Source organism: Pleurodeles waltl, chromosome 8, assembly GCF_031143425.1.
Source record: "Pleurodeles waltl isolate 20211129_DDA chromosome 8, aPleWal1.hap1.20221129, whole genome shotgun sequence".
Taxonomy (NCBI): Eukaryota; Metazoa; Chordata; class Amphibia; order Caudata; family Salamandridae; genus Pleurodeles; species Pleurodeles waltl.
Window position 1 is genome coordinate 353,582,631 of NC_090447.1, and position 27,979 is coordinate 353,610,609.

Consider the following 27,979-nt stretch of genomic DNA (forward strand, 5'->3'; position numbering starts at 1 on the left):
TTCTCCAACAAGTAGCTCATGAGCTACTAGTACCTTTTCAATGATTTGTAAGAAGCCTCTCCTCTCCTAGCCCAACCTAATAAATTAAAAGTTTTAACTTGGTTGAATTAATGTATGAATTGCAAAATTAAAAAGAGTTCATTCAAGATGAAAATGTGTGTATTTTCAGAACTCATTTGCTGATTGCTGGAGAAAAAACAGTTGAATTTCCATAGAAAGAAACGTACACTGTTTGGGAGACACTGCTAACATTATTTCTTTGGTGGCAGGGGCATTGCAGCCCACGTGGTTATGCATTACCCATGCTAGCGCAGGTGTTTTAATTAGAAATTTATCAATGAGTGTTTATGTATTTTGAATAATATGTTTATGTAGAAAATGAATAACGTAAAAAAAAAATGCACGCATTTGAAAATGTGACCTCAAAGAATGGCTACCATTGCTCACGAAATGTACTAATTAATGAATACTTAGGAAATATTGAAAATGTACTAGACTAATGTAGTAATATGTCATATTAAGGGTTACGAAGTATGCTCTAGCTTTATAAATTGTAGGCCTTAACTTAGCGGGTGTCTTGGCATAGTCTTGTCAGGCCGCATGCAGAAGCTGTATTAGCGTTTAATAAACATGCTGACAGAGTGAATTAAACTGTGAAATGTCCATTGTCTTGTTAAAAGTGTTTAACAGAAGCTTTTCGTGAGGACTCACTTCAAGGAGATGATGTTCCCACTAGTGTGACAACTTATGTGTAATGTTTGTGAGATGGACGAGAAGAGGACGAAAACAATGAGGATAGTGACTGTAGCTGAAGATGCAACAGTATTGTTACCTGACTAGCCAGATGATGAGGACATCGTAAAGTGGACCAATCAACTGCATGTGAAGAGTGAAATATTACAATTCATAGATTTGGTGTAGAAATGTTATTGGTTAAAGTATAAACGTACGATTAACTGACCGATAGGGAATTAGGGGATAGTTTAGGTCACTTTGATATAACAACGCCGCAGAGGGAAAAGACCTCAGACCCATTACGATTTGAGATTTCAAGAGATCTGATTTTGAGAGATTCAAGATTCATTCTGTCATTGGGCTCATACTCTCTGATTGAGAACCTGATGCTTTGCTGATTGATGACCTGAGGACGAAGACTGATTCTGATTTACTGACCCATACCAAGGATAGGTCGATATAATGAAACCTGACTGTTATTCATTTTATGCTTTTTCCTTCTAGGTACCAACTGCACTGTTTTGACAGATCCATAGTTAGATGTTTTTCTAAATTTGTGTCTCAAAATTGTTTTGCATGAAGCCCAACATGATGATGCTAATCTGATGTTAGTTAAGTGCCCTCATAAATGACTGAAAATTACAGGGACTAATGATTGATGAATTACCTTGCTGAATTCCATGTATGTTTTATCTTTGTTGGAGCTGACTCTGCTATTGATTTGCACTGTAACTTTAAAATGTGTTGTGGTTCAAGCTTTGATTAGATTGCGTTTCTCCTGCCGTTTTGGACAACCTGTATTGTTTTTATATGTGTTTCATTTGATTTTGAGATTAATCTACAATACATTAACATTGTTAATGTAAGGGAAATAAATATACTAAACTTTTACTAAAGGTGTGGTTATGCATGGCTGAAAGGTCATGGTGCGTGACATTTACTGACTCCATTGATTATTGATTTCATTGATTGCTAATGATTGTTGATTATTGTGTATTGATTATTGATTATGTACTGGAGCTATGGTAATTACGATTAATTGCGAGTCAAAAGGTTCATCGACCTATTCGCGTCCCCTTGTAAGTATACTTATTAAGGTCTGACGCGCTAACAGTTGTGGTAACAGACAGATGGTTTGTCTCTTTAAGAGCTTGCCATAGACGTTCGGTACAGAGTGACAGGTGTTAACAGTTGTGGTAAGAGACCAATGATTCATCTCCTTAGGAGCCTACCATAGACGTGCAGTATACAGTGACAGGTGTTCCCAGTGATGAAGCGGTTTGAAGCTGATCCTTTTGAGAGTTCACTATTATTGAGATTTGGATTTTGTTTTTTTCAAAATGATAATCAGAGCGAAAATGATGTTCCCTTAAGCCCAGAAATGACTTTCACAGATTCTGGATCCTGGTAATGGTTGTTTGAGGATGTTTCCTGCATTCTAGTGATAGAATGAGTGAAATAGGTTGCGCTTGCACAGCTTATGCAAATTGCAGGTGAATTGTGAGATTTACGAGGATTTTAAGGGAGTTAGCGTACTCAAAATGAAGTTTTAGTAGGAGTGTGCGTACTCCGCAGTGTGAGAGTAGAGAAGTCGTCAAACTTCACATGTGTGTGGTGCTTTGTGCTCAAAAAAATTGTCCACGTGGTTGTTGATGTACGGACCCTGCTTAGTCTAAGACTCTGGAGTAAATTGAGAAGTGTATGAGACACTTGGTTATATGTTGTAATTTGTCGTGTTTAGTAGGTTGAACGGGCGTGGTCAACAAGTCAGGGCATGAGTTAAAGTGTGCAAGAGGAAATTCCGACTGAGATTTGGCGAGTTCTAAGTGCACCAGGACAGACCCATTAATCAGTTGAGAGTAAAATGTGTGGGTCGAATTTTGCTTACGAATCTGGGAGACCAAGAAAGAGGAATAGCTGCATGCGCGAAAAGAGCTATCATTGAAAATCTGTAAGGTTTCCGAAGCGATTGTGTTATCTTTCCTGCAGTAAACCCCCAGATTTGTTTATTGGTTTTTGTTTTTTGATTAGTGCTCGCACTATCTTGCATTAGATTTGTGTGAATCGAAGTTTAGGAGGACGAGCCGCGAGTGTGACGTTATTGGAGCCGCACTGGAAAGGTCGGTTAGTGAGAAGGGTCTCGCACGGATTGGCAGCCGTCCGTGAGAGGCAATTGGTTGAGAATGTGGGTGAAAGGAATCTTGGGATTAAAAGTAATTTCCTGATTTGATTTCGAATTAACAAAAGTAGAAAAGATGAAGTTTTTCAAAGCTTTGAGAAGTGCCCTAAGGGGAGATACGTATATTACAGCGAATGTAGGAGAGCCTACACCGCCGGAAGGTACACCGGCTTACATTGTCATGGAAGAGAGAGGTGTTGCACCATGTCTTTGGTTAAAGCAATGGTGCAAGTTGACAGAGAAAAATGGGAACTTAGCGTTTCCTGAAAATGGGATGTTCAATTTGAGGATTCTGGAGCTATTGCGGATGGCGCTATATGAATCGAAGCCCCTTCTGAAACCCGCAGTTTGAGGCAGTAGCAGTTTGGGAGCTGGTAGCTAGACAGCAACAGCAATTGAAATTCGAGAGAAGGATGAGAAAGGCAGAAAAGACTTTAGCAGAGGCTAAATGGGATTGGGAGCAGAAGAGATGGAGATCAGAGACTTTGCAGGGAGTTAAGTTCTTTCCAGCTATTACACAGGAGAATGAGAAAGAAGGAAAGAAATTGACTAGGAAGTCTAATAGAAGTCCGACCGAAAGTAAGGGAGTTAGAAAGCCTTCAACAGTAGAGGAGGAATCAGATAATGACGAGTTCCTTACACAGTTATTGAGAGACCGACCACCACCATATACAGTACACAAGAGTGGTCCGAGTACTAGTGCCGATCCGACAGCTCCGACACAGGTAAGGAAGACAGCGAGTCTGGTGCAGGCTAATGATAACCTGACACAGAATGTGGTGCAAAGTAGTACTAATGTGCCAACTACTCCTGTAGTGCAGACACAGATGCAGCCGCCACAGATACAGAGAATTTAGCCTAATGTGCCCATTTTAGAGATGACTTCGAACTTAGTGGTGCCCACAGAGCAGGTGGTTCCCGAGACCAATACTGGTCCAGACTGAGCCGACTCCGATTTTGTTGACCCAAGTGCAGCCGCAAGCAATGCCAAGATTTACGCCAATGACAGGGACAGAGTCAGACTTGACTCCGATGATGAATCAGAGTATGGGAGTTACTCTCCCACAGAGTGTAGTTGCCAGAGCAGTCCTGGATGTAATATCGCTGCCGATTACTGTTGGTCCAGCGGTACCATTATTTGCACAAAAGAAACTGACTGTGAGTGAACAGGGAGCAATGGCTCAGAGTCTAATGAGGGGAGGACATAGTGAACAATTTCAGGTAGTCTCTTCCGTGGGTCAGACTTTTGGCAGATCAAGATCATTGTTAGATCTAAGTCCACTTGTTGCACTTCCAGATGCCATGACTGGACCAAATGCAGGTCAGAGCCTGAAATTATTGACACCGCAGACTCCGAATGCAGTGGCACAGCAGGTGCCACCGGTCCAAGCGAGTAACATTTTGTTACAGGGACTGACAGCTCAGCAGTTAACTGAATGGTGAGACAAGCTGAATACCCCACAGAATGCCCCTAAAGGAGAGGAGTACTTGAATTGTGTCAGACTAGGCATGGAAGCGGGTGAACTCCTTGAGGGAACAATGGGGGTGAATAGGTTAGAATCCTACACAGAGGCAGAGTTGAAATACTTGTGCCCAAATATTACGAGAGAGGTGAGCAGAGTGCATCAGAGATTAGCAGATTTGGCAGAGAAACACAGCATAGAAATTGAGAAAACGAAACATTTGAAGAGGAGTTACAGATTAGATTTTGAGGCAAAATATTTTGAACATATGAGGTCAGCCGGAATGAAGGCACACCTTAACGAATTACTGCAGAGTGCTGAGATATGGGGAGCATTAGACAAATGGGAAGGCAGATGGGTAAAGAAGAGATAAGAAAAAAAGAGATTCTCTGGAGTTGTCTGAGAATGTGCAGCAGGACAAAGATCCAGTAAAGATTTGACCAATGAGGGAGATTCCAGGGGGAAATTTTGTTCATGTCCCTTGGAGTAGAGGTGACATTCTATCATTTACGAATGATTATCCAAAATTGAGAGAGAAGCCAGTAGAGTGGTATCAGCAGACAGGTTTGTGAAACTTGCAAAGTGTTTGTAGGAGGACTTGAACACATTACTGGGGATAGTGGTTCCAGCTGACTTATGGGTCGAGTGTAAGAGGAGTGTAGACTGGCCAACAAGTGAGCCGGAGAGAGACAAGAATACAGGAGCTCCATCTCCTGAGGTAATGAAATATTACTATAAGGTGATTGAATTCCTGAAATCGAGGATTTTGCCCAAAAATATTGATTGGCAGAGGATTGACAGGACAGTGCAGGAAGCAAAGGAGTTGATACATGCGTACTATGAGAGATTGTTGCAGGCATTCAAGCAATATAGTGGTACAGAAACAATTGAGCCGAAAGACATGCTACATTTTGTATTCAGATTTGTGGAAGGATTGAAACCTGAAATTGGTCAGATGATTAAAAGTCATTTGATCTGCTGGCAAGCAATGCCGATTGATGAGGTGTTGTGGTATGCAAAATACTGTGGTAACGAGATTGAGTTGAAGCAGAAAAAGTTGAAACAGAAAGCGATGATGATGCAAATTAAAGCAGCTCAGTCAGGAGTGCAAGGACATTTTGTGCAGCAGATGCCGAAGCAGCATGGAAATGTCATCTTTCAGCCCCAGAAGAGAGGTGGAGGTCGTGGAGGTATTATGAATCGTGGTCTATATTTGAATACTGTAGTGGTTCAGAATGATGTGCAGGGAATGAAGAAGCTATTGCCGTGTCACATTTGCGGAGCCGTGGGACATTGGAAGGAGGAGTGTCTGATGATGGTGCAGGAAGTTGTTCAGCCGAGTAATTACATCAATTCATTTCAGAATGTGAGTGGACCGAAACTAAGGGGTCCTAATCCAAATTTTCTGAATAATGTGAATCAAGTGCAGAATTTTCAGCCCATGCAACAGTTGCAAATGCCCCGTGCACAAATGTCACAGTTGCAGCCGATGCAGCAGCAGGTTCCCATGGTACCTAGACAGCAAATGCAAATACCTCAAGCCCTGATGGAGCAACAACACACAATGCTTTCTCAACAGGTCAAAGGTCAAAGACAAGACAGAAGTAGTAACAGTGCACCAATTCCCGTTAGACAGTGAGGATGGAATAAATGACGAATGGACGAGTGGTACTTCAGATGAGAAGCTATGTGTGCTTGCAACTTCTTTAGAAGTAGATCAGAGAGGACCCTATGTGCGGGGAAAGGTTATGGGTCACTCTTGGTGGACACGAGAGCTACACGCTCTACCGTGAGAAGTGCAGAGGTTCTGAATTTGCCCCTTTCAGGTAGAACAGTTCAGGTTGTGGGGATAGGAAACCAATATCTGACAAACCCGATTACAGATCCAGTGCAAGTCGAGATTGGCAATTTCCAGGGATTGCATACATTTGTAGTCTGCGATTCAAGTTCTGTATCCCTACTGGGAAGAGACTTGCTGTGTAAGACAAAGGGGGTCATTCCGCCAGGGCCGGGGACCACGGAAGCACCGCCAACAGGCTGGCGGTGCTTCCAGGGCCATTCTGACCGCGGCGGTAAAGCCGCGGTCAGAAAAGGGGATCCGGCGGTTTCCCGACGGTTTTCCCATGGCCCAGGGAATCCTCCATGGGGATTCCGACCCCCTTCCCGCCATCCTGTTTCTGGCGGCTTTTACCGCCAGGAACAGGATGGCGGGAACGGGTGTCGTGGGGCCCCCTAACAGGGCCCCATGAAGATTTTCACTGTCTGCATAGCAGACAGTGAAAATCGCGACGGGTGCAACTGCACCCGTCGCACCCCTGCAACTCCGCCGGCTCCATTCGGAGCCGGCTTCCTTGTTGCAGGGTCTTTCCCGCTGGGCCGGCGGGCGCCCTTTTGGCGGTTGCCCGCCGGCCCAGCGGGAAAGCCAGAATGGCATCCGCGGTCTTCTGACCGCGGAGCGGCCATTTGGCGGTTCCTGTTAAAGTGTTTGATTACTTGCTCAAATGACGGAATTGAGATTCAGACGAATAGTGATGATGAGGAAGACCAAGCCCCAGAAATAGAGTGTGAAAATCCAAGTGAGGTCTACCCATTAATTGAGTTTTTCCTGATGTTCACAGTGAAGGAGCTCCATCCTGATCTGCAGGGAACAGTACAAGAGAACGTGTGGGATTTGACGGGAAAGGAAGTAGGTCTGATTAAAGGGGTGGAGCCAGTCAAAGTTACCACAAAAGCCAAATACAGTTTTTCCCCAACTTCCACAGTACTACATGACACAAGATGTCCTGAGGAAAGTGGCTCAGATAATTGCAGTGTTTGTGAAGCAGGGAGTTCTGAAGGAAGTGTTGAGCAGTTCATATAATTCACCAATAATTGGTTTGAAGAAACCTTGTGGGAAGGTTCGGATTGTTCAGGATTTGGAGAAAAATAAATGAGATTGCCGTCAAGTATTGTCCCGTAGTGCCTAATCCAGCTGTGATACTATTCAAGATTCCATGTAATGCAGAGTGTCACAAGCATCCTTTTCTGTGCCTCTTCATGAGGATAGCCAATTTCTCTTTTCTTTCAAATTCCTGGATCAAGTCTATTGCTGTGCTGATGAAGAATTCCTCAAGGGTATACAGAGTCAGTTTCCTTATTCAATCAGATCTTGAAAAAGAATTTGGAGTCATTGAAATTGCCTTTCTGATCAACTTTGGCACAGTACATTGATGACTTATTAATTGCATCCAAAACAAGGGACGAGCGCAAGTATGATACAATTGCCCTGTTGAACCATTTGGGAAAGAATGGCCCTAAAGGGTCACCACTGAAATTGCAGTACTGTCAGAAAGTAGTGAAGTATTGGGGTCACCAGATTGAGAAAGGGTCGAGAAAGATATCCTGACAAAGGATTACAATGATACTGCAGATAAGTCCCCCAACCACACAGAGAGATGTCAGGATGTTCCTGGGGATGGTGGGCTATTGTCGCCAATGGATCCCAAATTTTTCAGTCATTTCAAAACCGTCACAGAAGCTGACTCATAAGGAAGTCACTGATCCCATAGTGCTAGACCAGGATGAAATGAATGCATTCACTGAGTTGAGAGAGAGTTTGTGCAGAGCTCCAGCGTTGGGTTTGCCTGACTACACAAAGCCTTTCACATTGTTTTGTCATGAGCGTGATGCATGTTCATTGTCTGTCTTGACACAAGTCCATGGAAGCGCTCATTGCCCAGTAGCATATTTTTCAGCTACTTTAGACCCAGTTGCAGCAGCCTTACCATGTTGTTTGCGTGCAGTTGTCGCAGTTGGTCAAAGTCTTTCACAGTGTGAAGGCGTGGTGATGGGATATCCCCTGACTGTAATGGTCCCTCACTCGATTGAGATTTTACTGACAAGGACGAAAACCCAATACTTGACTAGTGCTAGTTGACTAGACATGAAACGAGTATTCTGGGGTCACCGAACGTGACACTGATAAGATGTATAGTGCTGAACCCAGCAATCTTACTTCCGAGTGAAAATGCTGAAATTGAAAAAGAGGAAGATGTTGAACATGACTGTCGTGAAGTAACTGAGTTGTGCACAAAACCGAGACCTGACATTAGAGATACCCGATTGGAGGAAAATGAACAAATTATTTTTGTTATTGGTTCTTGTCTGAGAGAAAATACAGGGACACTGAGAGCAGGTTATGCAGTGTGCACGATTACAGGTACCTTGGAAGCTTCTTGGCTTCGAGGAGTGTATTCTGCCCATGTAGTGGAATTGGTCGCCCTTACTAGAGCGTGCCATGTTTCTGCTCAGTTGAGCGTTAATATTTATACGGATAGCCAATATGGATTTGGAATAGTTCATGATTTTGGTCAATTGTGGTCACAGATAGATTTCCTGGCTTCTTCTAGTTCACCAGTAAGAAATGGTGAGAGAATAAAAGAGCTGTTACATGCAATTCAATTGCCTGAAAAGATTGCCGTGGTGAAAGGCAGTGCACATCTGAAGTCGCAGGACTATGGCCCTCATTATGACATTGGCGGTAAGTACCGCTTACCACCATGCTGAACATACTGCCACTGCTGCGGATCACCGCTACCCATATTATGACACACACATAGCAATCCGTCACTATACAGCCACACACACGAGTCCGCCAGCCCAAAGGTCGGTGATAAACTGGTGGTAGCAAAACCCACACCGTTACACCAACAGAACTATGCCCACAACATTATGACCCACGAATCACTACGGCGGGCATTCAATGGCAGTAAACCATTGGCGGTACATAACGCTGCGCTCAAAATACACAAACACATACAAAACTACACCACATTGGACAATTCAAACTACACATACCTGACACCCATGCACGCACCACACCCACACCACTCTAAAACACACACCCACATTACCCACAATCCTTTACGAATTCAAACAAGTGGCACAAGAGAGATAGTAAGACCACAGACAAGACCACAGCCACACACCACCATCACTTATGCACCTTACATCACACACCCCAACACATCACCCTACACACTCTCACCCACACCACTCACACTACACCCATGGCACCACAAAGACACCCCAGGTCCTTAGAGGAGAAGCTAAGGGTCATGGTGGAGGAAATCATCTGGGTAGAGCCACAGCTATTCAGATCACAGGTGCATCAGACATCCATTGCAAGGAAGATGGAGCTATGGCGGAGAATCGTGGACAGGGTCAACGCCGTGGGACAGCACCCCAGAACAAGGGATGACATCAGGAAGCGGTGAAACGACCTACGGGGGAAGGTGGGTTCCGTGGTAGCAAGACACCAACTAGCTGTACAGAGGACTCGAGGTGGACCCCTACCTCCTCCCTCACAACAAACAACATAGGAGGAGCAAGTCTTGGCAATCATGCATCCTGAGGGCCTAGCAGGAGTAGGAGGAGCAATGGACTCTGGTAAGTCAGATCTCTATTACTATCACCCGCCCTACCTGCATACCATCACAAACCCCCACCCATACCCACACTTCCATCGCTTCACCACCTCCCACACACCCCACAATCTCAACCCACCCATCCCAATACCAAGCCCTGCATGCAACACCAATGCATGGACACCCATCACAGACCTGCATGGACACCTATCACTAAAGCATGCACACTAGAGGAAAACAGCTAGCCCACCAAATAACAACTCACACAAGGCAAAGCTGCCAGGGCATAAACAACCTTAGAGGGCAACACACCCATGCACCAGATGTCACACACAGAAACAATAACACTGCATTTACATACCCACAGGTCCCCCAGCCAATGTCACCAGAGAGGAGGTGCCAGCAACATCCAGCCCCCCCCCCCAGAGGAGGCCCACAGTGATGACAGCAGCTCTGGATGCCTGGATCTGGATGACCAACCTGGCCCATCAGGGATCTCTGGACTGTCGGTTACTCAAGCACAGTCCCATACCACCACAGAGTCTTCTCCCTCCGGAAATACCAGCACAGCACCCACCCAGCAGGCCCATACCTCTGTCCCCAGGACACGTCAATCAGCAGTGTGTCCACTACTACAGGGACCCCAGGCCACCCCACAAACACAGGATGATCAGGGACCTGGGGTCAGTGGCAGTGCGCACACGGTTCAGGGGACAGAGGCACAGGACAACAGGGAAGCTGGGAGGACTGCTGTGCGACATGGGGAGGACAGGCCCAGGGAACAGACTCTCCAGGAGGCACTCACCAAGATCCTGGGAGCATACCACCATTCCCAGGAGACGATGGGCCAGATGCTGGACAAAATGCAGGAGAACCAGCGGCTGCAGGAGGGACAGTACCTGGGGTCAGGGAGGACTTGATGGACAGAAACACCACCCTAGTCACCATTGCAGGGGTGCTGGCAGACATGGCCAACACTATGAGGGAGGCAGTGGCACACCACCGGGCCCTTACCACTAGCCAAACCGATGAACAGCCCTCCACCTCTGCTGCCGCTAGTGGACAGGAGGCCCCACCACAGGACCAACAGGCCACCAGCACTCCTCCCCCTGCAGAAGGAGAACCACCCCGCAAACGTTCCCTGCGATCCAAGCAGAAGCCAGAGACAATTGCCAAGACCCCCACCAGGAAATAAGACTCTCCTGAATGTCACCCTTGTGCCACCCTGTCACCCGGTCCACCTTGAATTGCCATTGCTCCCCTTCCTAAGCCCCCTTGGACAATGCACCTGTGATCCACATAGACTGGACTCTATCCCGGACTTTTCTCCACCATCAACCCAGCCCATTGCACATCCCCTCTACTTATTAGTACTTAAATAAACACCCTTTGAAAAAAATACAAGTATGGAGTATGTCAAATGATTTAACCGTGTATTCGCTTAACAAGCTATAAACACTGCAATACAACTGTACAGTAATGTATACATAGGAATGACATGTAGTTGGCTGCAGTCAGCACACCAGGAGCGATAGTGGGGCACAAATATCTGCAAATAGAGATGCCAAAGGGTACAGTGAGTGGCCATAGAAGTGGTAAAATCAGCCTGTCAGTGACAATGTCAAACACAAAACTGTCAATTAAATGTGAAGTTACACTGTGGTACCTGTGTGTCATTGGAAGTATTGACGAATTATTGCACTTCTGTTGTCCTCATCCTCATCCTCTGGCTCCTCATCTTCACTGCCCACAGGGTCCACTGCTGCCAGACGCCCATCTCCAGCCTCCTCCTCCGGCAGAAAAGGCACCTGGCAACGTAATGGAAAGGTTGAGCAACATACAGCATGCCACAATGATCTGGTAGACCATCTTGGGTGAGTAGCACAGGGAACCGCCTGTGAGAAGGGGGCAACGAAACCTAGCCTTCAGGAGGACAAATGTCCTTTCTATAATTCTTTTTGTTCGTCCATGTGCCTCATTGTAACGTTCCTCTGCCCTTGCCCTGGGATTCCTCACAGGGGTCAGTAGCCATGAGAGGTTGGGGTAACCAGAGTCACCTGCAAATATCGAGGGATACCTGTTAGACACACACTAATCCTTAGGGACCACACCATACCCATACACCAACATCCACTGGCTGGGAACCAGGGCTCCCCTATTAGCCTCTGGAGTTGAGCCATCACATATGGGATGCTGCAATTTGTCAGGATAAAGGCATCATGCACAGACCCAGGATTCTTTGCATTGACATGGGAGATGTACTGGTCCGCCAGGCACACTACCTGCACATTCATGGAGTGAAAGGCCTTTCGATTTCTGAACACCTGTTCATTTCTCTGGTAGGGGGTACAAATGCAATATGTGTACCATCAATTGCCCCAATAATGTTGGGGATATGTCCCATTGCAAAGAAATGCCAAATCCTCCACTTGGGGGAAAACAATATAGCTGCACATGTGTTTAATCAGGGCAGACAACAATCTGGTCAGCACTATTGAGAACATTGGCTGTGACATTCCTGCTGCCAAGCCCACTGTCACTTGGAAGGAGCCAGTTGCCAGGAAATGGAGCACGGATAGCAGTTGCACAAGAGGGGGGATCTCTGTGGGGTGACGCATAGCAGATATCAGGTCAGGCTCCAATTGGGCACACAGCTTTGTGATTGTGGCCCTGTCCAGCCTATAGGTGAGGATAATGTGGCTGTCCTCCATTGTTGCCAAGTCCACCAGGGGTCTGTGCACGGGGGATGTCTCCATCTCCTATTCATCCACAGCGGTTGCAATCTATGGGGCAAAACGGTGAGCAGCTGGTCAGTATCTCATATTTCCAAACACGACACTTCATTGCATGTTGTGATTGTAACAGTATATTGTTGGATGGGTCCAAATAGTGCTTATGTGTACTGTGACACAGTTAGGTGCCATGGCCAGCCCCCCCGCTGAAATGGCATCTGTCTGTCCTGTATGAAGGGACATGTGGAAATGAGGTAATTCCCCTGACGTTGTACGCCGTTGCGGGAGGCGGTCGAGAACCGCCCTGCAACTGCTCATTGGTTATCATTGGGCCCTATGGGTCACAATGGCCAATGGTGATGTATGCCGGAGGTGACGGTATGTACCACCACGGACGTGACTGACATTTTCTATCTGTTCACTCACTTGCTACCTGACCTTCAACAGGAGAGGACCTCCACTGCATGTGCTGCCGTGACCTGTGTCTGGAATCGACCATGGCTTGTGTCACTGGGGAAAGGGCCCCTGCCTTTACCGCTGTGGAGTTGGAGAGACTGGTGGATGGGGTCCTACTCCAGTACCGAATGCTGTATGGGCATCCAGACCAACAGGTGAGTACACTGTGATCACGATGCATGGGGCATGAATGCATGGAGTGCTGTATGTAAAGGCCTCATGTGGGGAGGGTTGGTGGAAGGGCCCTGCGCAGCATGCTGCATGTATGTGTGGCTTTGTCTGTGCGTAAGGGGATGTGAAGGACTATGGTGGGCCATAAGTGTAACAGGCAGAACGGTCGGACTAATATCTTTCCCTGTGACCATTTCCCTGCAGGTCAGCGCCCATCAGAAAAAGGGTATATGGCGTGCTATCGCCAAGGACGTGCGGGCCCTGGGAGTCTACGGCAGGCGGAGCACCCACTGTCAAAAACAGTGGGAGGACCTGAGATGCTGGGCACGGAAGACGGCAGAGGCCCAGCTGGGGATGGCCTCCCAACGAGGAAGGGGTGCCCGTTGAACCCTGACCCCCCTGATGGCCCACGTACTGGTGGTGGCCTATCTGGAGCTGGGTGGGCACTTAAGGGCATCACAGCAGCCACAAGGGGATGAGTGCAGTGCCCCAATATACTACTTGCGCCTGGTGGGGTGGGGGATATGGGCCTGTGGGTGCCCCTAGGCCAGGCCAGACATTGCAGGGTAGGTCCCATGTTGTGCAGGGTCTGATGTAAACTTCCTCCAACCAAGATCTTTGCCTATCATCTTCCAGCTATTCCCCTCCGACTCCTCCCAAATCCATTCTACTACTTTCATCTCCTAAATAACTCTGCCTAAGGTCTTCCCTCCTCTTCCACATCTAACTCACCCAAACATCACTTTACTACTATGATCTCCCAAACAACCCTACTACATTTTCCCTCATTTATCTCACCCTGCTACTATGATCTCCCTAATCCTTTCCACAGACTCTTCCTCCTCCATCCCCCCTTTACTTATCCCAAGCCTAAATCCCATTACCATAAACTCCCAATTAACACTTCTGGATTCTTCCCTCCTCCACCCCTCCATTACTCCAGTCAATCTAACTAACAAACTCACATATCCGTGGCTCAAATTAACTCATAATAATACTAAAACTGTACTCAAATTTCCCTATAATAATCCATCACTAATTCCTTTTGGGTTTCGGAGTAGCGTGCTACTCGCCGAAAATCGCTTCAACGCCTCGTCAGGGGTAGTAAGCGCTATAAATACTATTACAATACAATACACTCCTTGAGAGCATTTATCACTGCTCAAATCCGGTTCTATTGCGTGTACAACCACAAACTCACCTAATCCATGCCTAAAACAGCCTTTTACTAAGAGTTCATACTGTTTAAATATAGGAGAATACAAAGATGCGCCAGGACACAGCACAGTTATGTTGTCAAAATCTTTTAAGTTAGGATACAAGCTTGTCCACTGTTCCTGGACACCCTAGGCATCTTGCAGGTTTCCTGCATTTCAACAGAGAACTCAAACCCATTGCATCAAACATGAATAGTTAAAAGGTTATAGCCAATGGTGAGCATATAGTACTAAACTCAAAGATGCATAGAAAGAAGTTGGAAGTGCTGGGCATCAAGTTGTGGAGAAATTCGTTTTCCAGCCTGTGGCAAAATGGAAAAATCTGCAAAGTGATTTTTGTTCTCAGGCTTCATCCTTGCATCACAAAAAGAGTACTACAGCAGCAGTTAACTGTTTAAGGAGAAGTTTGTGTCTATTGCAAGAATGATGGAGAACAACTTGAAAAATGGTTCTAGAAAACAGGAAAACACTTGTGTCAATGGAGGACCCAAAACTGCTCAGTGATAAACAAACACAAAAAAATAGCTCTTTGCGGGCATTGAAACAGTATACATCTGATAACCTTAGAGGAATCTTAAGAGCAATTTCAGTGTTGCTCTCCGTCTATGGCTTCAAACTGATGATGACGTTCTGGCATGGCCCCTGGTAACAAGTCCTTCCAATGCTACATACAGAAGTTGCGATATTCAGAATGACATTATTTCTGCATGCAATTGTCTGATGAGAAATGAGTGGTAGCACATGCCAAATATGGCAGATTTGTTGGTATTTAGCAGATGGAACAGCTGACAGTGCCACTATAGCAACTAGTTCTATTAATTTGTTTTGTGGAATTAACATCTGTGTTTGAAGAATTCCTCAGTTTTGAAGAGCTACAAGATGGGACAGGGGTTGGCATTTGGAAGAAAATTCTCAGTTTGTTAGAAACACACGGCTTGAGCCTTGATTACATGCATGTACATATGTGCATGTACATATTATGGTTGTGCTATGAAGAAGAATGTTCAATGCAGGTGCACAGGCAATATCTTTAGAGCATGTCCCACCAGCATTTTATGTGCATTGTGGAAGAAATGCTTTTAACTTTGTCACTTGCATTAATGTGATTTATGTGGTATCTGTAATTGTCTTGCAAATCTTAAACAAATGTCTAATTTTGGAAGAGGGTCTGCAGATGGATGCCTGTTGTGAATGTGAAATTCACTGCTTTACTGGACAAAACAAAGAAATTGTTAACTGGGTTATGTGAATCGTGGTGAGTTGAAAGGAGTGTATCTGTTGTACACTTTGTGGATATATACCCTGCTGCGGTTGACTCTTTGCTTGAGATTTCATGCTGGCAAGATTAAAAGGCTTCTTGCGAAGATTAACAGTTTCTTGCAGCTGTTCAATCTTATAACTTTGTTGTTGCTCAGCACACCCTAACATGATTCCCTGGATTACAAGTTTCCTGTTTCAGATGCTTTTCTTCTAAAATGGTAATAGAGATTTATTAGAGAACAGATTGAAAACACCGAGCCATACAAGAAAGCAAAGGTAAAGCAGAAGAACATAGGCGTCAATTCACCAAAATGGCAGAGGTAGGTGACATCATATACGCTTTGACCTTAATGACAACACAGGAAGTAACGTCATATGACCCTTGACCTTTATTTATTTCCAGAAAGGCATAGCACATAACTCTAACATCACAAAAGTTGACACCTCTGAAGTGTCATACAAACTGCATGATCTATATAACAGCATAATACAGGCAAATGTATATTTAGGATACCACCAATAGTATGGGACTTATGTGATCTTTGAAGGTTTTAGGGCATAATACTTAACCCTGAACTGTAGTAAGCATGCAAAGCGAGAAAGCCAGACGTCTTCTGGATGGTTTCGCGTAAGAACCAAATTTGAAAACAATGGAGTTAAGAAGTGCATTTGAATAAAGTACAATTTTCACATAAATGAGCTTTAATGCCATAGGCGCTGAAAGGGAACTCATTAAATATTTAAATCCTTTCACGGTGTGTCAAGCCAATGAAATCTGATTTTTCCCACAAGTTGGACCCATTTTTTTCAGAACAAGGTAAGGGTGCCCCCATATGTCAAAAATGAACTACAGCATACCAGGGCCAGTATTTTGTCATTTTGTCATGGGTTCCTCATATTCCATTGCCCCCCCCATATCAAAAATAACATAAAGCACGCCAGGGCCAGAATTTCGCAAATTTATGTCATCCATTTGAAATAGGTGACTCTTATGTCACAAAATACCTCCATATGTCCGAGCTAGCATTTTGTCATGGTTCCCACCCTACTTTATGCCAGGTTCTCCACCTTTATGCCAAGAATTACCTTCATTTTGCTTGTACCAGCATTTTGCCACAGCGGTCCACATGGCAAGATTTTCCTCAAGTACTCAAATATTTTTCCATAGGTGACCTATATGCCATGAATCGCTTCTAATATGTCAGTAACAATGGTTTACCATTAGTGCCTTTTATGCCTAGAGTTAGACCCGGTATGCCAGTGCCAGTATTTTGTCACAAGTGTCTGTTATGTTGAAAATTGCTTCAAGTATGCCAATGCTTCAGAGAACACATAAACTGCTGCACTATGGTTCAGCTGTGTGTTCGTTGACATGTAGCTGCCAAAAGTGTGCCAGTGCACTGGAAGAGACGAAATGCACCATATCTTAGTAGATATGGCACATTTTGTCTCTATCTTTGACACAAGGTAGTGCAGTGTTGCCTTGCGTCAGAGAACATTTAATCTGGGCCTCAATCTTACCTATGGCCTATCACTAACTCTCACTAACTTTCACTCACACACATGCTTACATATATACAGAAACACGTGTTTACACATACTCACACTTTCTCTCACATAAATGCACTCTCACCTGCAAGCAAGCACAAAAACATACATTTAAAACCATTTTTACTTGCTGCATCTTCCCCCAAAGGTGCCTTGCAGCTAATTGTGCTCCATTTCGTATCACACTAATAGTGAATGATAGGATATTATTCACTATTGGCATAATGAAAAACAGGTAAAAAATAAGAAATGTGGAGCTGCCCCTGTATTCTTGGCACTGATGTTACCATCTTTGAGACTGGGGATCACAAAGGCAATGCCAGGGGTCATAGTTGTAACCTCTGGTGACCACTAAGTGACATCCATGGTGAAAAAGCGTTTCATGAAAAATTTGTGGAAGCTCGGATAACAGCAGAGGAAATTTGGACCATGCCCCAGACTTACTAACAGACAAACACAATACAGCACTTAATAAACGAGTCATTGAAACCTAATATTGGATTTCAAGATTTCTTGAATGAATTGTCTGAGAGATTCACCTAGCATACGGGTAGGGCATGCACAGTGCGGTACCTGGTACCTTCCAAGAACAAGGAGGAGGCCCTGAACTCGTGCGAGGATGATTTACCCAGTAGGTCAGAAGACCTCATAAATGTGTACGAAATATGGGCAGTGACATGGCTGAAGGAATCCGATAAAGAGAGACCAGGAAATATAATGAACACTATGTCATGCTCACAGTGACCTTCACCAACACATACACTGCCTGCTAAAAATCTTTGCGCTTTACTAGTAACACCAGCATCCAAAACGGTCCATAAGTTATCTTCAAAGGCTGAAAATATCACTTTGGTCAACAATGGATCAGGAACACCTCTTTGGCCTTGCAGGTATCTATATTCGACAAGCACATTGTCCTCCTGCAGAGGCATTTATTATTGAATTGGCAAACAAGTTTGTCACCTTCAAATAGCTTTGTGAACATTATTTCTATTGGGCTTTGTACTGAAATCTGTAAATGCTACTTTTTAGTTTTGAATCCATTCAGTCTCCTTTTCAGAATCTATAAATGTGCAAACCCATAAAAAAGTTGTTTGTTCCAATTGTGTTAGGTTTTGTACAATGGGCTCACTTCACAAAGGTAAATTTAGACCAAAAGTCCAACTTTAGATCTGAAGTCTAACTTTCCTAGCTGTAAAGTTAAAATTTCGGTCTAAGTTTAAACTAAAAGTCTAAGTTAGACCAAAAGTTTTACTTTACTACTGGTAAAGTTAGACTTTTGGTCATTTTAGACTTTAGGTCTAAACTTAGACTTCGAGTCCAAACTTAGATACTTTGTCTAAGTTTGCCTTTGTCAATCGGGCCCAGTCTGTTTAAAACGCAGAATCTGTCATTCCTTGTCATGTTGGCCATGGGAATGACCCTTTCCCCATTATTTGGTATATTATATTTTTGACACCTCATTACCTGGCCCAGCCTGGCATGTTACCCCATCCGAAGCTCAGGTCTAGTTCCAACCCTGATATCTTGCTAAGAAATACTGTAGACATTGGTATCCCAAGAACTTCCACCTAAGAATACTAATTTTGTCCTGAAGGATCCCTTTTCAAACCATACTCACATTTTGTCTCACTTGCTGATCCAAATGAACTGTTATAGGTTATGGAATGTTTAAATGCAGTATTATAGGTTAGGTTATGTTTTATGTTATGATAGAGGTTTTGTTAGGTTGCAATAAGCTAACAACCAGAAACTTCCCTAAAACACCACACTGAATGCAAGGCATGTAACAAAATATTCTTTATTCTCACAGCCCTCTCTGATTATGAAATGGTGCTTGTGTGTTCTTTTCTGCTTTTATAGGTGCAGATTTAGTGACAGCTTTGTACTGAGGGGTATGACTTTTCTCAGCTGAGATGTGGTAATACTGCATTACGAATGCAATATTACTTAATATCGAATGGAATAACATAGCATTACTTTAAACAACAAAAAACGGTTAAATATGCAGCATCCCCTTAAAACACTTTTAACACTACTTTTACATGAGCCCAACCTTCACTAAATAAGAGAACAACTAGCATACATGTACAGCATCCATTTTAGGACATCCTCATTCCTCACTCCTGATCCCTACTTCTCATCCCTGCTTCTCATCCATCATCCCTACTTCTCATCCATCATACATCACCCCTACTTCGCATCCATCATCCCTGCTGCTCTTCCATCATCCCTACTTCTCATCCATATGACATCATCCCTACTTCTCATCCATCACCCATACTTCTCATCCATCATCCCAACTTCTCATCCATCATACATCATCCCTACTTCTCTTCCATCATCCCTACTTCTAATCCCTGCGTCTCATCCCTGCTTCTCATCCATCATCCCTACTTCTCATCCATCATACATCACCCCTACTTCTCATACATCATCCCTGCTTCTCTTCCATCATCCCTACTTCTCATCCATCATACATCATCCTACTTCTCATCCATCATCCCTCCTTCTCTTCCATCGTCCCCACTTCTCATCCTTCATACATCATCCCTACTTTTTATCCATCATCCCTACTTCTCATTCTTTCTTCTCATCCCTACTTCTCATCCATTTCCATCATTCCTACTTCTCGTGCCTCAGCCAACATCCCTACTCTGCATCCATCATCCCTCAGTCAAACCAACACATTTTCAGTTTTGTGAAACATACCTTCACACAGATTGGCTGGCAACAACCAAACAGAGTTATGAGAGAGACCTGCATTCTCTTTGAATGACTGAGGGATGAGAAATGAGGAATAGGGATGATGGCTGAGGCATGTGAAGTAGGAAAGGTGGATGAGAAGTAGGGATTAGAAGCAGGGTTGAGGGATGAGAAGTAGGAATGATGGAAGAGAAGTAGGGATGATGGAAAAGAAGTATGGATGAGAAGCAGGGATAAGAAGTAGAGATGATGGAAGAGAAGTAAGGATGATGTATGAGAAGTAGGGATGATGCATGATGGATCAGAAGTAGGAATAATGAATGAGAAGTAGGGATGGTGTATGATGGATGAGAAGTAGGGATGATGGATGAGAATTAAGGATTAGAAGTAGGGATGAGGGATGAGAAGTAGGGATGATATATGATGGATGAAAAGTAGGGATGATGTATGATGGATGAGAAGTAGGGATGATGTATGATGGATGAGAAGTAAGGATGATGGAAGAGAAGTAGGGATGATGGATGAGAAGTAGGGATGATGAATGATTGATAAGAAGTAGAGATGATGGATGAGAAGTAGGGATGATGTATGATGGATGAAAAGTAGGGATGATGGAAGAGAAGCAGGGATGAGAAGTAGGAATGAGGAGTGAGGAATGAGGATGTCCTAAAATGGATGCTAATAATACGTGTTGGGCACCTCTCCCTCACAGGCCTGGAATTTTTAAAACTGACGAAAGTCCTACTTTTCTGTTAGTTATGAAGCACTGAAAGGGCTACAAATATGACACATGTTTCACTTCAATGGGCATCAATCACCCGATAAATAAGGCACACCAAAAACTTTATAAAGTTGACTTTTCAGTTTAGGAGCCTTCCTTGATTGTCCCCTTATGTAGAAGTGTGGTTTAACGACAGGGAAAGAAAAAAAGTAAGCTAATTGGGCTACCAGATTTTTTTAATGTTGTGCCATTAGAAACATTTATGGAGAGTACCTGGAGATGTTCCGATTAAACCACACACCGCCAATTAATTTCTAAAACAACTCTGGTGTCTCGAGAAAACTTTACTGCAGAGGGGATTTTGTGATAATAACCAGCAGATACAATGTGCCTAACAGTTATTTCCCAAAATATATGACAATTTAAAAAAAAAAATCAAAATTGCTCTTGGTATTGTTAATAGCATAGACCTAATGTCACAGAGTTTTACGTTTTATTGCATCATGTATGGTAAGTCATTTCCTATCACATCATGTTATGCTAAGCTACATTATGTCACGATACGTTATATTAGGTTATGTTATGTCTCTTAACGAGCCATTGCCTGCAGTGGCTCTTTTGCATGATCAAAGACTGATTTTCCTTTTTGTTCCTGCCTAACCAACACCTAGTTTCAATTATGTGTGCCGGATTCTTGGGCTAGTTGTCAGATATATGCACTGACCTTCATTTTGCTTTTTTTACATTGACATTTCCAGTACAATTCTTCATTCTAGTTTCACTTGTTGTTGCCTTCCTTTCACCTAAGCAGTTGGGTTTTCACTTTTCATGTCAGCATTGATTGTGTGATGGCGCGCGCAAACCATGTCAATGACCTGTGAGCTCAGAGGTGTTCAGGTTAACCTCCTGTTTTGCTTTACTACAGACTGAGCCAAAATACACACTGAAAAGAGTAAAAAAGAATATCTGGAATGTGCTTCTTAGTCTAAAGAAGACATTCATTAAATCACTTTGCAAGGCTCGTGAAGGAAGGTCATTACAACCGAAAGTGCGTCTTTAAAATGTGCAACAATAAAGTGAGAACGTGTAAAAAGAATCTTCAATCTAGAAACAGCAAATATATACATGCAAAGATGCAAATACCTATATTTATACATATATTCATACACAATGCAAAGCAAATAATTATTAAAATTAATCCCATGGAGCCTATCTGGTGCTTCATTCTTCTCTCCGTAACTTCAAGCCATAGACTCAAAAGATTGGCTACAAGAGAGAGAGATAGAGAGAGAGAGATCTCTACCCTAATGGGGTGTCAGGCATTCAACGTCAAAATCCTGACCGAAGTCTCTGAATCTCCCCACTGTCAATCCTGGGACTCTCATATGCCTTAAACAAGCCAGAAGAGAGTTCTATAAACCTCCCCCCGCTCCGTGTTATTCAAGGCTACTTGAGGTCAGCTTTGAAAGAAACACATTGGAAATGGCCAAGTTACCAAGGTGTCCCTCCCAAAACTAAACCGTTCCCTGCTGTACCATCCTTATCTTGCTGACTGACTCCTCCACGTTATGTCCTAGCCCTTGGTGAGAAAGAAAACGCAGACACAAAGAATAAAAACATGAGCGAGAAAACACGTTGCATAACATGTTTAGTACGGAAAAATACTTGCACCTTTAAAGTGGCGGTGAAGCTAAGGCTAAGCTGAATACAGAATGGAGTCTGTAACTTGTGACCGCTAACGTGACGGTGGACAGCTAAGCCAAATGCAAAGCGGTGCAACACAGAGTCAGTGGTCAAAACACAAATATCACTACACTCCACCCTTTGGCCAGTGACTCTTTTTCGTCTAAACTTTGCAAGCAAATTAGAAATACATTGTACACAGCAACATAATGATATAATAAGAGCTATTACCACAAAAATACCACCCAAAACTTTGCGTAATTGTCCAAAATCAGGTAACCACTGAAACAACCAGTCCCACCATCCCTGATCCACAAACTGTTTTACCCCTTTCACTAATGTATGTAGTGTATCAATGTGGGCCTGGATAGATTTAGAGTGGTCCGAAAGGTTAAAACAACACATGCCTTCAAATTCTGTGCAGCCATGATTATGTTTCAACAACAGATAGTCTATGGGAGCCCTGTTTTGTAATGCAGCTTTTCTAGTACCATGTGCATTTAATACAAATTCAGATAAAGCAATAGAAGTATGGTTAATGTATTTAATCATTAGACATGCTAACTTACTGATCATTCTGGTGTTATATCCAGCTAAGCCAGGCACACCTACAATAGAAAGACTTAAGCTAATATATTCGGATTTGGATAATAATTGAATATCTGAATCACAATCTTCATTTAATTGCATAGCATCTCTAGCATAACGAGTATGTATAGAGTTAGATGGAAAAATCATGAGTCCCAGGCGTGTAAAGGTACATGGTCCGCCTGTTATGTTAGCTGGAATGAAGGTAAAAGTGAGGTTCCCACACAAGAACAGCCAGCCAACTGGCAACTTAACATGTATAATATGACTGGCAGCAGTCACAAGATGATGACAAGCCATGTGATTTGACATGTTTTTACAATGTCAATCCATTCAGTAAAAGCACAAAACTCTGTGTTCCCACAGTATGTTTTGAGAAGTTGATGTTTTCTTTTCTAAGCACACTTGAACGCATTTTCCAACATCACAAGAATTGCAGGACATGTAGTAACACACGTAACCGGTAGTAATGTTGTATGTAATTATCTAAGTAAGATTGTACCACTTCTTATCTGTTGTTTCCTGACAGTCCGTGCAATATTCATAGAGACTGAAGTGGGTTTCCACATCATGTTCCTGCACATCTTCATCCTGGTTAGTGGCATTGAACATTTCTAACAAAATGTTTGTTGGTGTTGGTATGGCTATTAAACAGGTTGATAAAACATCCACAGTACTTCTCATGGTGCCAATGCAGAAGTCAGATCTGTTGAGCACTGTTTGCGCCAAATGAATCCAAATATTATCGTTCAGATGTAGTAGAGGTGTTGAGCGATATGATTGATCAATCAGGTTGAAGTTGGGGGTGATGGGTCCCTCCCGACCCCACACGCACACACCCAAAAGGAGACCACACAGCACACTTTTGGCAAGGGCAAGCTGTAGTATGATCTGTAAAAGAAACAAGTATGATCATTCTCCCAAATGACATTTATCAGCTGGGATATGTTCCCAGTTTTCCTTTCCTGGTTTCATGATCAGCAGGACATTATTGGGACCCTTTGCTATAATTTCTGCAGGTTCTGGAGGGCCATTTGGGGATTCCACTCACACTTTAGCACCAGGGTTTTTGTCAGTTGAACCAAAACCTCCCTCCCCATGTACAGTAAGAAGGGCTGGGGCAGTCCCCTTCCTCACCAATCCTCCATACACTGGAATTAAGACAAGTTGGGCAATTCTGTCTCCAATCTGTATGAATAAATCAGCTTCTCCACTATTCAACAGAATAGCTTTGATTTCTCCTTGGTAATCTGCATCCATCATTCCCCCTAAAATCTGAATACTTTTGAGGGCCAACCCAGATCTGGGAGCAATCAAACTGAAATGCTCTGGGGGAATTTGTATTCCAGCACCTGTTTCACACAGTGCCATGTCTCGTGGTTTCAGTTTGTGAGCTTGTAAAGCATGTAAGTCAAGACCTGCAGATTCAAGTGCGGCTCTGTAAGGAGCTAAGGATCCAGGTTTTATATCCCAGTACGTGATGGTATTAGGGGACACATGCGGTTGTATTTGCAAAACTGGAGTTAACATTCTCATTAGAGGGGTTTCAGCATTTGTTAACTGTCTGTTATTCAGAATCTGGAGGGCTTCATTTAAATGCTCTCTCCAATTTTTCAAAGTTCCATCAGATAATTTTCGCAACTGGGCTTTCAGTAAGCCATTCATTCTCTCAATCAGTCCTGAGGCTTGTGGATAATAAGGGATATGATAAATCCACTCAATATTGTGCTGAGAACAGTAGTCCTGCACCAATTTTCCTTTGAAGTGTGACCCATTGTCACTCTGGACCTGAAGTGGTATGTTATGCCGCGCGCACCGCGGCGCCGGCCGCGGGCTCAGGTTTCCGCGGCGCGGCACGTCAATATCACCGCGGCCGACACCCGGGTCGCGGAGAGCGCCGCGACTGGCGCTCGGGTCACAGTGAACACCGCGGCTGACGCCTGGGTCGCGGGGGTTGCCGCGGCTCAGGCAAAAGCCGTGGAGGCTCCCAGGAGCCGGTTTACGGGTTGCGGCACTCGCCGCTTACCTTATTTTAAGCTCTACCATAAAGGCAGACGCTACATGGCAACATACAGCGCATTATGCGCTTAACCGTTTATTTACTTGCATGTTCACTTACCACCTACCGATATCCTGGGTACAAAACCGAACCCTTACACAAGGAGCACTTTATACTTTCCCTTTTTCTTCCCAGCATGCTGACCTCTTCCTCTTTACCCAGCATGCATTGTTAGACGCACGTTTCTGATTCACGATTGTTTTCTTTTCCCCAATCCAAGATGGTGGCATTTCTACTTCCTGTTTCCTACTTCCTGTCTAGGGGTATATAAAGGGATTTCAACTGCTTGTTCATTGCGTTGCAACACTTCTTGGTGGTAGTCACGCTCCTATTTGATCTCCTTCAGCGCATCGTGTCTGTTCCTGATCTGCCTTGTTTTCCCTGCCTTCCTGATCTACGGTCCTAATACCCTGGTGTCCTCCTTCTCGTTTCAGGGTGTTCCTGTGGAGGTTTTTTACCCTACTGGGGTTTTTCCTCTGGGACTCCTTCTGGAGGGCACGGACTGTAGTGGTTTGCTCATACCAAACAGCACCGTGGCTACTGGAAGGGGTCGCCCCTACCTCGGCCAGAGCAGAACCTACCGGAACAAAGATCGTTCCCCTACGCCTCTCAGCTTCGACGGTAAGACAATTGAAAACCGTGACAGATTGCAACGCCCAAAACTCCCGTTGCAGGCCGGTACTATGGATAATCCAGTGGCAAACACGGAACCTACTAACCAGGACCTGCTGGTGACGATACAACAACAGGCTCAAGAACTCCAGCAGTTACGTACTGAAAATACTGTTTATCGACAAGCCTTTGCCTCCAGAACCACAGATGTCCCTGAAGTAGCGGCCACTACACCTCGTTTTTCTGGGGATCCTACCGAGTTAAAAGAATTCCTGGATGCCTTGACGGTGTACTTTGCCTTTCGCCCCTCGCAATTTGTACAAGATAAGACCAAGGTGGGGTATTTGATAAGTGCCTTATCAGGGCCAGCCCTGGCTTGGGCCACACCTCTAGTAACCAGAAACGATCCCTGTCTATCTAATTATTCCACCTTTATCACTACTTTTAAACAGATGTTTGAACGCCCTGGACTCGAGGCGTCAGCGGAAGAGGCTCTTTGCGAAGTCCAACAAGGGAGTCAAGATGTATTACAATACATCACCCGTTTCAGACAATTAGCAGCAGAAACAACCTGGGTGGAACGCACCTTGGTGACACTCTTCCGTAGAGGTCTCAGAGAGGACATCAAGGATGAACTAGTGCATTCTGCCAGAATAGAAAACCTCAAAGGATTAATGGACCAGGCACTAACGATAGAATATCGGTTGAATGAGCGAAGAATGGAGAAAAAGAAGAGTCGATTGCCTTCTCACTCAGTACCATCTCGTCCCTTCGCCCATCGTACCGAGGAAGTCCGTCCTGAATCCAAAGGGAATACCGAGGAAGAGCCCATGCAGATTGAGATAGCTCGCGGACCTTTATCCGCCAGTGAAAGGGAACATAGACGAAGGAAGGGGCTTTGTCTATATTGTGGTGCAGCTGATCACCTAATTCGCGCTTGTCCCATTCGTCCAACCAAACCCTCGGGAAACGCCAACTCCCGTCCTCAGTAAGAAGGGTGAGGACGGGATATTGTGATATACCTTCTATTTGCTCTTCCAGGGAGGAAGGAACTGCTCTTTTTCTCTTACCAGTTACCCTCCATTTAACTGATGGTCGGGAAGAAAGAACTTTGGCCTTATTGGACTGCGGAGCCAGTGGCCTCTATTTAGATGAAACCTGGGCCAAGGAACGACAGATAAAACAAATACCCAAAGAAGTACCAGAACAGGTACATACCGTTGATGGGTCACTCTTGGCCTCTGGACCGGTACAATACACCACCCCTACCTTCTGTTTACAGTTTGGTAAACATCAGGAAATTCTCTCGTTTGACTTAATCTCATCACCACACCATGTCATGATCCTGGGAATTCCATGGCTTACACAGCACAATCCTTACATCAACTGGGAAACAAAAACCATTTCGTTATCCTCCCATTTTTGTCAACACCACTGCTATCCGGCCGGGGATTATTGGTCCCCAAAAAGTCTCTCAACAGCACCTTCTCAGGTGGGAGGATCCATTAATGTCCTACAGGGAGTTCCCAGACATTATCAGGACTATATCGATGTATTCCAGAAGCCAAAAAGACCTGAATTGCCACCCCACAGAGAATACGACTGTGCCATTCCTTTAGAACCAGACACCGTAGTTCCTTTTGGGCGGATGTACTTCCTCACAGAACCAGAGAAACAAATTTCGAAAGAGTACCTAGACGAGAATCTACAAAGTGGGTTGATAACTCCCTCCTCTTCACCCGCCGGGGCTCCTCTTTTCTTCGTACAAAAGAAAACCAAAGATTTGCGTCCCTGTATTGATTTCAGAGGGTTAAATAGGATCACTATTAAAGACCGGTATCCATTACACCTCATAAAGGACATCTTAGAAGCAGTCAGAGGAGCCAAGAGGTTCACCAAGTTGGATCTCAGAGGAGCTTATCATCTACTACGAATCCGAGAAGGTGATGAGTGGAAGACCGCCTTTAGAACACCTTTTGGTCACTACGAATACAGAGTAATGCCGTTCGGACTCACTAATGCCCCGTCCATCTTTCAAAGATTCATGGATTCTATGTTTTCTGATCTGTTGCAACAAACAGTGGTGGTGTATCTTGATGATATCCTAATATATTCGGTTCATCCAGAGGAACATTCCAAGCACGTTCGCCAAGTCTTAGAGAGACTCCGACAACATCATTTGTTCTGTAAGCCTGAAAAATGCGAGTTTGATCAGATAGAAGTAAAATACCTGGGATACTGCATAAACCAGACCGGAGTTGCCATGGACTCAGACAAAGTACAGGCTATATTGAATTGGCCATCTCCTTCTTCCATCAAGGAGACTCAATGTTTTCTGGGGCTAGCCAACTTCTACCGACAGTTCATAGCAGACTTCGCCCAGAGAACCAGTTTCATTACTCAAACCCTCAAAAAGGAACATTTGAAGAAAGGGTTTTGTTGGA